Genomic DNA, 13,710 nt, shown 5'->3' with positions numbered 1-13,710 from the left:
TGATTTCCAATAAATAATATTACTAGTACAAAACTTTGATGGGTTAGATAAAAACTGCAATAAATTAATACCCATTCGGAATTGCAAGCCATTTATCACCTAGTACAGTTGGCTTCATGGACAATATATGAAGAGCTCTTGTGCGAATCGGTTAGCACTGACCATATTGATTTTTGTAATGAGTTAGCAATCTGGAATGTGTGCAGATAATTGATTGTTTTTCCCTCGGAGACCTTTCCAATATAATTTTCTGTAATAGTAGTCATGGCAACAATCAATAAAATATGACTATACCAGCATCCTGCAGGATAAAGACTTGGTGGGAATATTCTGGGAGCCGGGCTATCCAACATCAAACAAGGATACACAGTGAAGATCATAGAAATGTGAGCGTGTGCCATGATCCTGTTCATCTCTATTTAGAAAGCCATAATTCACATCACTCCTGGAGGCAGCCATAAGTATGGCTCATCACAGGCACACATGTTTATGCTACTTAAAGGTAGTTTTAGAATTTTTGCCACCCAACTTTTTAATGCACAGCATACTTGCTGATCATGGCACCGGCTTATCTGTTTGCAGGCAAAGTTATCTTTGCTGCTGACTCCATGGCGTACTTTTACGTCCATGGTGATCCTTTTTTTGGCCTTGAAATGCTTTAAAGTTTTTTTTTTCTTCCATTATGTATATAGGAATGTTTGACTTTCCAAGCAATGACAGTGCTGTATTTCCCCTAGGAAAGTGTTAATTTACCATCTGATTGTTTCACTTATTCCGCTGGCACATCATTTTATTTGTCCTTGGAGTTATTTGTCACATATTTCAAACATGCTATCTCCTTTACAAATAATCCTGTGCACTCACATTACCGTTATCAATTTCAATAAACAAAGAAAGAAATCAGAGAGGCTTTTGGATGATTTAAAAACATTTATTTGATGTGTTACACCCTATAATGCCATGCTTATTAACATATTAAAACAACAGTGGTGTTACAATGGGAAGACAGCACTGCAAGAGGCACAATAATCACACTGGAACATAAGAAAGATTTATTTATCAAGGTAACACATTTATAAATATTATGACCACATTATGCTAGAACCAGCTTGGCAGCAGGTGGATTGAATAAATACATTGAACAGCTGCATATGTTAAAAGTACAATAAAGAAACAAAAATATGCAAAACGTAGAATTAAATACCACCGATGGGATTGTTTATGTAAACTGGAGAAATCACAGTAACCAATGAGTTTATCCATTTGGAAATATACAGAATCTGATTCAATAGACGTGAATTTGGGTTTAGTGAAACTACTGCTCATAAAAATCAATCCGAACCTTCAAAGGTAATAGGAAATCTAATTGGCAAGGCAACAGCCATAAATCTACTTTTACAAGCTAACACAGGATAAGATTATTTTTTTACCATTTTGGTGGCAGCTAGTTCCATCCTAGTCCAATAAAATGGAAAATTACAGTCCCTTGGTTAAACAAAGATCTTTATCGTTGTGTTAAAGCTCAACTGAATTGAATACATTCCATGCATAAAAAATGTTCAGAGCCCTAATGTTCACTGTCTTTGTAAAGCAGCTAAGTTTTAGTAAAAAAGCCTTTCCCCTGGCAGCAAGCTGTAAAAAAGAACCTTTTGTCTAACCAGTGGTCTGCAGGGGTCTAACAACCCCATATAGAGTCAGATTTAAGGATTTGCAACAGCAAAACTCATGCTCCCAGTTCATTGTGCAAATTTATATCTAATTCGGCACAGGGGCATGTTGGACCTCTGTAAGTAGATCAAGGGGTTCTCTTTGCAGCTGCTGACAGGCGGCATGCTTCATCTGTTCAGTCTGTGGCTGCTTTCTGTGGCTGGAATATATTGATTTCAACTAAATGTTCAATTGGACCTATGAATTGATATATTGCACCTGATTTATTAAAGCTCTCCAAGGCTGGGGAGGATACACTTTCGTCAGTTAAGCTGGGTGATCCAGCAATCCTGGAATAGATCTGGTCTCGGATTCAAACCATTTGCTAGCAAATAGCAAATTACTTTCAATAAATCCATTCCGGCTTTGCAGTATCACCCAGCTTCACTGATGAAAGTGTATCCTCTCCAGCCTTGGAGAAAAAATCAGACTCAATGTGCTGCAATGGGCTCCCCAATGCCCACACAAATGTAACTGTGCTGCACTGAAACAGAACACACACAGTTACAATTTCTCAGCATTGGGACCCATTCTCAACCCTACATGTTACAGTATATGCACAGGAATTACTTCATCACAATAAAGTATGAATGGGCTCCTCCAGTTTAGATAAATCTGTCCCAGCTCTGAGCAGAACAAAAGCCATGTGTTCAATAAGTGATTTTCTTTTTTAAGTCTTTTAGATTTTTTTTCTCAGCATCGTTTACTACTTTTGGCAATGTGATACATTTGAGGTTTTATTAGTGACTACCTGAGTGCAGATAATTATATTCCTGATAGTTTTGCACAGATCTAATACACAAGTATTATAAGGCGTGGTATTACCGTACACAAACATACACATCCACATACACACACAGACGTCACTTTCCAGAGTTTTAAATACACACAAGACATCTTTATGGTGAACTGGAAGGCAAAATATGTTCTTATCACGGCATGTGGCTTCTATGGTATACATATGTTATCATTAACATACAATGAAAGCATAAGCTATGTGCACACATGCAATTGTAAGCATGTGTAGCATTGTGCTACAGTGCGTGTTTGGTGCCCTGCAACTGCACTGATGCTGCCAAACTTGGCACTAATAGCAAAGTCAAGGTATTATACATATACATTGAAATCCTTTGCAAATTGTCAAAGAAAATGCCAACAACATTCACAAAAATGCACGGAAGACCCAGCAACAGAACAGGACATGTGATTAAAATTTGGCTATCAATGCCAAATTTGAAAGCTGTGGTGCAGTGCTGTTCAAGGGCACTTAAACACAAGGGAGCATTAAAGCACAAGAAGCATAAAGCCATAAACAATCAGTAAACAGCAAAAAATGGAACTCTTCACATTCAAATATTACAGAAAAATGCTGAATATCACAGTGATATCAATTACTGCAGGTCTACAGACCTTCATTTATTCTTGGTCATAGGTCATTTATAAAACATCCACGTTTGGGCATATAGTAACATTTATCAGTCTGTACTGCCCTAGTCACATGACCCATCCAAAGTAGCATTAATCCGTGCCTTTCATACTGCCTTAGACACATGTTCCACACAAAATAGCTCCTATTAGCTTTTACTGCCCTCCATACCGCCCTAGTCATATTTCTATCCAAAGTAGCATTTATTAGTTTGTACTGCCCTTTATACTGCCCTAGTCACGTTTCACCCAAAATAGCATCTTTTAGCCTTTATCAGCCTCCATACTAGTCATGGTACTTGCAGTAATAAACATACATAATATAAAAGTTCTCGTAAACCAGGTAAAAACCAGTAAGCATATAAAACACTTTGGATTTGCGTAGAACAACATATCAAATGAAAGAGAATATAGCTCAAAACCAGCAATAAAACATGCCATTTAAGGACAAATACATAAACTGTTTTACCTGTCCTATAATCCAGGCATCCATGCTGGACAACAAACTCAGTTCCTGGACCTGCCTGCAGAGTACACTGCTAAAAATACCGACCTGGTCCGGGACCCACCCCTGCCTGTGATTGGACAAACAACATCTCATTGGTGAACTTATCACTTTCCCCTACTGATTCTTCTTACCCCTCCATTGTCTATTTTGAATGTCGCTATGCAGGGAATTACAGGATGCTGGTATCGGTGCAGATTTATAATTTATTTATAATTTCCTTATTTATGTAAAATATAATTTTGTATAGAGTTGGAACGGGCTATGTTGTCAGGTTTGAATTGGTGTATGTGTCCCATCTAGAGAGATTTGTCCCATGTCGGAATGTGATGGGTCAGTCAACCATTAAGGGTGGCATTTTCCATTTCTATACAGAAAGATGGGAATTCTGCATATAATTTAGACTTTTCCTAGCATTTGCTGTTGCATCTTCAGGACAGGAGCTTAACAGAACTGTTCCAGGCAGCCATCCTTTTAACCCTTCTTCAATCTAAAGTGAAGAAAATTGGCTTGTCTTTACAGACACTTTAAAGTGGAACTTTACCCAAAAAGTGGTATACTATGGCCAAATCTAAGACATGTTTTTTCTGGAAGTTTCCAGTTCCAAGTCAGCCAATCAATGGGTTGAACATGCTTAACCCAGACAAAGATGTCAATGTCGGCAAGGGAGCTCATGGGTGTCACATTGTTGGGGAGAATATGAGTATGGCAGATTTTATTTTCACTTTAAGAAAGACATTTTTGTATTTACCTACTCTTTAGCTTTAAAATGACCAAAGAAGATCTGTTCTAGCTGCCTAGGGTAAGAAAGAAAGACTTTTACAGTGGCTATGGAAACAAAGAACTGTCATTCCTCCATTCTGTTGGGTAATGACAGTCCAGCGCTGTTGATGCTCCTAGCAAGCCGTCACCTCCCAACCGTAACATTTCCAGGGGAGGTTTGAGAATGAATCATCAAATTGTTGGCTACAAGCAACAAAAACTCAATCTGCTTCCTTTAGGGATGAGCAGCCAAATACAAGACCATCGCTCTCCCTGGCAGAACTAACGGACCTACAAACCACCTATACACAGCAGAAGCAGTCATTCTGACAGCGCTGTCAATGTTATTCATATTAATGGAACATTCACTCTTGAATTTTATGTCATGATAGTTGATGTATTTCATGTTATACAGTTTGTCCTAAGAATTGCAGAGCTGCGTTCGTTTATAAATCTAACAAAACTACAAAATAGCTGATTTCAGAGTGTATAGATGACAAATACTCCAAGGCAGAAATTCATACGTAAATTATATATGAAACCTTGTTTTGGCCTATTGATTTATAACTTGCTTCATCCGATTCTGAGATGTATACACACAGCATAGCCAGGTCAGTGACCTTTTTCATACCGCAGTATATATCATACAGTAATACAGCCTAATCAACTACTTTGTTCCACTCTGAAATAAAAAAATGACAGAGCAGCACACTGAAAACTTGCTTCTGCTGCTTACTCCTTCTGTCAATATCTTCCTTTGCAACACATGTGCATTGCAGCATGAATGACTGGCCCTAGTTCTGACGTTCCCCCTACAACACTGTACAGGGGATTCCAAAAAAACAGAGCTCAAAGTCAAATTCAGACAGAGATATATAAATTCCAGTTTATATTAATGATCAACAAAGTGTTAAAATAAATTCTTGTTCCAAACATCATTCTTCTTCCTTCCGGAGTTGGCCACGTGGCCTATATGTAATCATGTGACCAAGCCCAAATTGCTGGTCATGTCATTAGGAGAGTGGGGGAACAAAAGTATCCTAAATACTTTAATACACCCTATAGTTTTTTTATATAAATTTTATTATATATTATAGCATTTATTGTAGTTGGAAGGGAGAGCTGGAATTTACCCCATGCAACGCCTACAGTGCCTGACTATCATGAACTAACATTACAAAGACAAATTAAAAATAAATTCTATAACTTTAGACATAGGATGTCATAACAAAATATAATAAAATATAACCTTAAAACAAAGTAGGATAACCTTAAAACAAAGCAGGATAACCTTAAAATAAAGTAGGATAACCACCTCCTACAAAGTAGGAGAACCACAAACATAACAAAACATCACCTAACACATATTACTGAGTCCACCAGTCACCAGTCACCAGTGTAATACTTTGCAATTAAGCCATTTACCCCATACGAAGGAAACCTTATATTTAAATATAAATTTGAGTTTGTTAAGTGGTTATAGCCCAGAAGTGATCCCCGTAAAAACATAATTACAAAAGGCATATATTGCAATATTTGGTGACACATAATTGTGTATTGATAACCTATTAACAATGAAGATATTTCAGGACATGCCTCACTTATGTTGCGTGTTTCCAATAATCTGAAAATCAGAATAGGACTATCAACTGCTTCTTTCATGTACAGATAGATATGGAATTCTAAAAGTTGCAGTATGTGTTTCATTACTTTCAAGTTGTCTTAGCTATGAGGGTCTACATCAGAATGATTAAAGCCATTTTAATAAATATAAATATAATATAGTTTACATGTGGTTGGGTTAGATTAGCAGGAACAGCCATAAATAGTGATAAATCTAAATTATATGTAGGATAGCTAGTTAGAGACAGATTGTATTCCTGTAATAACAAATTTGATAAAACAGCAGAATTTTTCATTTAACTCTATAATGCCACCATAACTACTCCATCTGGAAAGTAATTTAAATTTCACCCTAGACATGTTTAGTAGGAGGTTTGATCCCTTGCTTGATTTGCTGCCTGGTACTCTAGCAAAATGATTACCCAACAAAATATTGTTTAGATAACCAGAGCCTAACTGTGAGATAAACTTCCTGATTCCACTATTTTAGAATATCTTCACCATATTTTGCTATGGAAAAATCAACAACAACATCACGATGTTCTTGGATTTAATATTCTCCGTGGGAATATATAAAGAATGCACTCTGCAGAGAGGAGACTGAAGGAAACCTTCCTACTAAAATACAAACAGCTATACAGCCAAGGCAGAGGATTCGACTTCTTCTTACTCTATCTAACTAAAATAAATATATCAACATCTAACTTAACAACAAATCAAATTTTAAACCCAATATTGCATTCTTCATCAGATCAATTCTCTGATCTATGCAAATTTCCTTGGATACAATATAAGCAGAAATGTAGGTTCATAAAAAACACCTCTTTTTAATAAATGTTTGCATTCATTAGAATATTGTGTTAATGTATTTTATAGTTTGTTTTTATATTAGTCCATCATAAGCCCCAAATCAAATGCATTTATATTGAAAGAGCAATGGACAGCACTATTATAGTCTCTACTGCATAGCACGGTGGTATTAATTTCACTCATCGAGATTGTCGAATGGAGTAGAGAACTACCATTTGCTGCTACTCTTTTCTTTTGCATTCACTGGGCCCGATTTATAAAAACTCTCCAAGGGTGGTGGGGATATACTTTCATCAGTGAACCTGGGTGATCCAGCAAACTTGGCATGGGTTTCTTCAAAGTCGCTAGTAAATGTTTTGAATTCTAGGCCAGATCCATTGCAGGTTTGCTGGATCACCCAGCTTCACTGATGAAAGTGTATTCTCTCCAGCCTTGGAGAGTTTTTATAAATCTGGCCCAATATCCCTGACCAAGCTGTGTAGATTTGGCTAAAGTGCTGGAAAGTCAAGTCAGGGACTCGGCTTCTCTGTCTGGGATACGTGCAATGCAAAACTAACTGCATAGAATCACAAATATTTTTGCTAGGAAGACAGCACACATGCATGTGATTTAGATGTGTATTAAGCTGTTTACTTTTAATATTTTAAAAAAAAACATATTTGTTATTTTATATTCTGTTATAATTACTAATGCAGTAGAGAAATAGTTTTAACTTTCCAAATGTAGAATAATTAAAGATAAATCCTTGTATTGATGTAGGTTACTATACTTAAAAAACCACCTTTAAGTTATTAAATAAGTTTGTTTTTACAGAATGCAACTCCTTAAATTACCAAGGGATGTGTTTGGTGTCATTTCTGCCCTTTATGTCATTCTTTGCCATTTTTTACTGGTCACATCCCATTGTGTGACATCATACCTTAGGGAATAAATATACAAGGCCAGAGGTAGGATAAATCTTTTCATTTTGCTAACACAATAACTATTCCATTAGCCAACTTTATGTACAATTAAGTTAATTCACTGTGGCAGAGCCAAATGACTGATGATGTACAAAACACAGCAAGCTAAAGCAGATTTTAATTACAGATTAATCAATTTGGAAGGGTAAGCTCTAGGAAAGATGAAGCTGGCTGCTATGTCTTTACAATATTCTATTTGCATATAAACCCACATTAGATAGAATCAACCGTTATTCTTTCTACGTGAACTCGAGTTGTTGTAGAAGCAATGGGTAAAATATAAAGTAATGTATTCTACTAACAAACCAATGGTGTATAGTATTTATATGTAAAGATCAAAGATTCTCCAGAGCAATGTATCCAACCAGAAATCAGTTCAATATTGTCAGGCTAATGAAAGCTGATTTCTGATTGGCTCTTGTGTGAGAAGTTACGGTACATTGTTTTTCATAGCATGTTATTTAGAACAACCCTTAGTGATCAGAGTGTTTTTCTTTTCTACTGAATGATATGTCTACATGGATACCAACAAACAGAGGAAAGGGAGATCATTTAGTGACAACTGCTGTGACCTCTTGCACACTTTTGTACACTGAGTTGTGATCATTAGGCTTTGTGTTTGTTGGGACTGTGCACACCATATAAAAATAAAGCATTCTATTAGAGAAATTGTACCGGAAAGGTAGGTATTTGTTAGAGGAAGAACATGATCTAACTGTCCTGAGGGTTTGTAATGGGATTGCTACCATATACAGCTGTGATAAAAGGACGATCACTTTCCTGAATCCAAAAAATAAAAAAACAAAATAACTTGTCACATTGGCTAACGATGTCACTTTAGCACTTTCCCCTTCAATAACTTTACTTTTCATAGTGTACAGATGACAGTATGATTTATATCACTGCAAACAGGAAAATTGAGTTTTACCGACAGACTGTGTACTGCTGGACAACTAAGAAACTCAACACTAAAATGGCTCTGTACATTAAAGCAAACTGGCTGCTTTCATTTACTATTACCGATCTGTAGACACTTTGCATATACAGACTTTTTTTTTTTTTTTACTATCATCATTTTTTAATAGTACAATTATGTTTGCATTTATGCAGCAATTGTATAGTCAAAATGAACATAAGATGGTTTGATAGACAGAATTGCTGTGTGTGGGAGTTTTAATATTTTCTACTTAATACATACTATCCTAAAAATAGTTTCTACTATGGAAAGAAATCCAACTTACACTTAACAAAAACACATCACACACAATCAAGTGTAAATTAAAAGGGTCCATGCTTAGACCCAGCATCAAGCCTTATGTTAAATATATTATGTTGATATATTCCTGACGGCCTCGGTTACTGGGCCTCACCAATCCCCATATAAACAATATCAATAGGGACCAAGGGAGGACTGACCTGAGGGTAGTCATAAACCCAATGGGGCCAGTACTTATGAGATATAATGTTTTGTTGGTCCCGACTTAACATACTTTATATTTAGACTTCTGATCCAGGACCAGCCACTCGAGACACATGCTAGGCATCAAATCATTACTTGCAATCAAAAAGCCCTACAAAGGGAAGTCTTCCAGCTCCAAACATTGCCTTTCTAAGATGTCATGTAACCAAATGCTGCAAAGGAAGCTCACAATAGAAGATGTGACAAGGTGAATCACAATAAATATTAGAAAAAAAGTGCAAGTGGTAAAGACACTGCTTTTCAGTATGTTGTATACAGGGCCACCATCAAGGTGGGACAAGGGTTACTTCTGTACTGGGCCCTGATCAGATGAAACTTGACTTTTGCAATGCAAGGGACTTTTAGACATGGAGGGGGAAGTTTACCTGGTGGGCACAGAAATTCGTGATGACAGGTCTAGTTTGTGTATACTGTTTATTTCTGTAATTTGCTTTTATCAATGTCTTGTATACAATAAAATTAAAATACTTTAATTAACAACAATTAACAACAATCATAGAAAACACAAAAATTTCCTACATGAACAACTCTTTTCCATTACCTGTTATAAATTTCAGCTGTAATGGTTCACTTATTATTTTCTTGATTAGTTTTCCCCTTGAGGTATTTGGGGCCCTGTCCAGCTTACTTCGCATTCGTGTGTCGAATGGCCACCATTCAACGTGGGACACTTTCCATGGTACAATTTCGTCCCACAGAAATTTACTTGCCGAGCATTTTTTATATACCATGTGAATTATTCTAGCTACTGCACCAGTGTTTACCAGATGTATGGTTAACTCAAGTGTATGGGAATGTAATTAATTAAAAAATAGTTAAGTCATCAACATTATATCTATTGCTAGGAATTACATTGCAACTGGTGTCTGCTAGGCTAGTGGTCGCCAACTTTTTGAACATCACGGACCACTAATTTCACAGCCCATGTATCACTCAAAGTGGAAGACACTTCTCCCAGAGTGACGTCATGATGCCAGAACCCGTCCAGGGACACAACCCGCCCACCGCCCTGAGCCTGCGATCCATGCGTAGGACATGTGGCTCTGGCCAGTGCAACCCCCGTGGGGGAACGTAGGCGTCCGCAGTATCGGGGGCCACGCCCGTCAGGCGCGGTCTTCACAGAAATTATCTGTACGTTCAGGTTGGCAACCTCTGCGCTACGCAAAGGTTCCAGGTTTCTTCACATTAGTGAGGAATTAGTCACAGTTTTGTAATGTATTGCAGAGAATATTTTCTAATAAAGGGAACCTTAGATGAAGGAGGCCCAAACTAAGGACCACAGGATCAAGATGTCCTTAAAAAATCACCAATCTAGGCCATGACAGAGGGTTTAACCTGTTGATTCAGAGATATGGCTGAACCAACTTAGGTTGGTTTTGTACATAATTTTGTACATAAATATGTGGCCTAATGTGGTCACACTTGAACATCCTAAAATCTTGAAAAGCATACTTTATTGACCTCAGAACATCTTAAAGTGTTGCACAGGTGATTCTATAAAAGGAGCAAAATCTCAAACAATCCAAAACAATGCTTTTAGCAACTTTGAGGTAATTAGAAGTCCTGAAATGTAGTGCATATCAGAATAACTTCTACAACTATGCCCTTGGTAATTGCTTCCTGGTTTTTCTATGTTTAAAGATCAACTCAAGCCAACAGAAACATTGGCCAAACATTTGATTTCCCCACCCCTGCAGAGCCATAGAACTGCATATAAAAGGACTGTTGTCAGCATGTGCAGTTCTGCAAATACTGTAACTGCCCACACCCCTGGCTCTTTTCTTTAATAATTAACATCACCACATTGGTGGTACCTAGCATGTGCTCCCTCCAGGTCAGATCTGAAGAAATGTATAATAATATATAATATACAATGTTTAAATTATTGAAATACTTTTCTATATTCCTATTTAAAAATGTTAATTATATAGCAGCAGAAGCATAAGCTGGTAATTACATATGTTCTTTATCCTATATAACTGACATGTAAATATTTACTGTAAAACAATATATTCTACAAGCTGCATTATCATAGACTATCATTCATTTACTGCCATGAGGAAATGCATAAAGTGCACACATGCATATGACTCTAATATATTATATTTTTTTAAGTCTGTAATAAACTAACTCTGGATTAAACTCTGGGACAATAGAATAAACCTCTAATTAGAACAATAAGTCTATTTGTATTCTATATTCACACTATAACATCCCTAATATTATATAATAATATATTCTAGGGTAAAAACAGTATAGAATCTAGCGAATGAGCATAATAAATATACTTTGGTGAAAAACTATTGGCTCTGTTTATAAATGGTAAATATTAGATTACTATTTTAAAAGTGTAATTTTTTTTTTTCAAGTAATCAAAAGGATATTGGGCCCAGTATTTTTATTTGGCAAAATCAGCCAAATAAAGGATTAACCCTATACTGTATGTTTAATGATGGAGATCCTTAGTTTAATACTGTGCTATTTTTAATTTTCTAGGCTTCTCAGTCTCATGCAAATGCGAAGCTCCCCATCCCTTGACATATGGCCTTATATTTATGAAGTATGATATCACATCATGCTTCTGACTGCTGTTCCTTGTGCCTTGCTCTACACAAGAAGAGTAAGAGAAGAGATAACAGGCATAACCATTTGGACTACAACTTTATGATAAGGTATCTAAGTCACAGATTCTTCACCATTATCATCAACATGGTCCTGGAGAGAAATATGAACTAGGTGCTCACTCATATCCCATATTTGACTACGCTATGAGGTGATCTTTGAAAACTGTGTAAAATTTATATTTTTATTACATATAAACTTTATACCAATAGTAAAATAATATAATTATACTCAAAATATACGTACATGGCTGGTAAGTGATGGCTGGCCTTCTCATATCTTCATGGCCACGTAACCCCAAGTCTAACTATGTGAAGGCCAGATGGCCAGATCACTAGAGATCCTATCAAGCAGGATTTTAGTTTCTAGCCATGAACCTTGGATTAACCAGTCAATCCTAACACTTAATGACCTTGCCAAGGCTACAAATGCATCTGATTCGGCAACCTGCATAAAAAGCAGAAAAGCCATTCATCTTTTAAAATATTGTGAAGTATACAGGCAATTACCGAATCAGAAAATTAGCACAAAGACAAAAACAACACATCACATATTCAAAGAAATCCTTCAATGCTAAAGGTAAGTACATGCTCACAAATCTTTAACAACTTCCTCTAAATCCATTTGCTAAAGGTATTTCAAAATGATTAAGCAAAACAAGTTTCATTAGCAGTACATACCGGGGATATGCGAACGCAGGAAGTACAGATATAAAAATAGCGTAGCCTAATTTAGGCATTCATCAAATATAGATAAAGAAAACACCAAGAGGAGCTGACAGGTAATAGTCTTTGAAATACAAATAATGTTTTCGGTTTTTTTTTTTACTTGTCAAGTGTTACATGGTGCACAAACACAAAAAGATGACAGTAGAGTATAAAGCTGAACTCCAGGCAGATGAGAAAAACAATTAAAATGAAAGCAACACTGTATTTATTATTACATCCTTACATTTGTTTTAATGCAAGCAATGTCTTTGACTATGTTGGTCTCTTCCTTGCAGTTCAATGTACAGAGAGATCAGACTCAGGGGTGCAGTCGTAAAAAAAGAAGAGGGGGGACTGTAATAGTGAATGTTATCCATGGTGAGGGTGCAGGGAGAGCCTATACAGCGGTCCCGGAAAAAGTGAGGGCACGGCGTGCCCACGCGTGCCCGCCCCACTACACCCCTGATCAGACTGGGGAAGGAAGAAGTAGCACAGGAAGCCAAGGTACTGGGCAAGATGCACACTGATAGCAGCAGGAAAGGCAGAGATGAGCTGATTAGTCTGCTCAGTGTTCTCCCTAGACCCTTTTAGCTAGGTGCACCACCCTGCTCTTTTCAGTAACCACTCAACTGTTTTTGGGTGGTTACTGAAAAGTTGGGTTACAAAACTGAGGCCACCTTCCACCTACAGCTTCTTCCCAATCAGCTTTAAAAAATTGATGAGAATACTGCTGCTGCTCCTGCATTCAATGTCCAGTCACAGATTGAGGATGTGGACATACCCTGGAGGTGTTACTGAAATCTAACAATAAAAAATCAGGACTCCGCCCCCACCAGACAGGGTTGATGATAAAACAGTCTTTATATATGTATTTAAACTGTTTTAAACTATTTGCTTAGAGTTCAGCTTAAGGATCAGGGGTGCAGTGGGGCGGGCACACCGTGCCTTAACTTTTTTTGGGACCCCCGTATAAGCTCTCAGTGCACTCTCGCCACTGATAGCCTTCACTAGTTCCGTGCCCCCTCTTCTTTTTTTATGACTACACCCGTTAAGGCTATGATCAGACTGGCATTCCAGTGTGGATCTTGGTAGCTAGCACCTTGCCAG

The 13,710-nt window shown here is 37.1% G+C and overlaps 1 long non-coding RNA gene across 1 annotated transcript; it reads right to left on the bottom strand.

Moving 5' to 3' along the window:
- Window positions 1-910: 910 nt before the first annotated feature.
- On the bottom strand, window positions 911-7,244 carry LOC140338575 (uncharacterized). Its single transcript, XR_011922274.1, has 2 exons — window positions 3,588-7,244; window positions 911-3,546 (listed from the first exon to the last, which is right to left on the bottom strand). It is a non-coding gene; the product is annotated as an uncharacterized lncRNA (long non-coding RNA).
- Window positions 7,245-13,710: the final 6,466 nt, after the last annotated feature.

This window comes from Pyxicephalus adspersus, chromosome 9, assembly GCF_032062135.1.
Source record: "Pyxicephalus adspersus chromosome 9, UCB_Pads_2.0, whole genome shotgun sequence".
In the NCBI taxonomy this organism is placed as follows: Eukaryota; Metazoa; Chordata; class Amphibia; order Anura; family Pyxicephalidae; genus Pyxicephalus; species Pyxicephalus adspersus.
The sequence above is the reverse complement of the archived record's forward strand: the minus strand, read 5'-3'. Positions and strand labels throughout refer to the sequence as shown.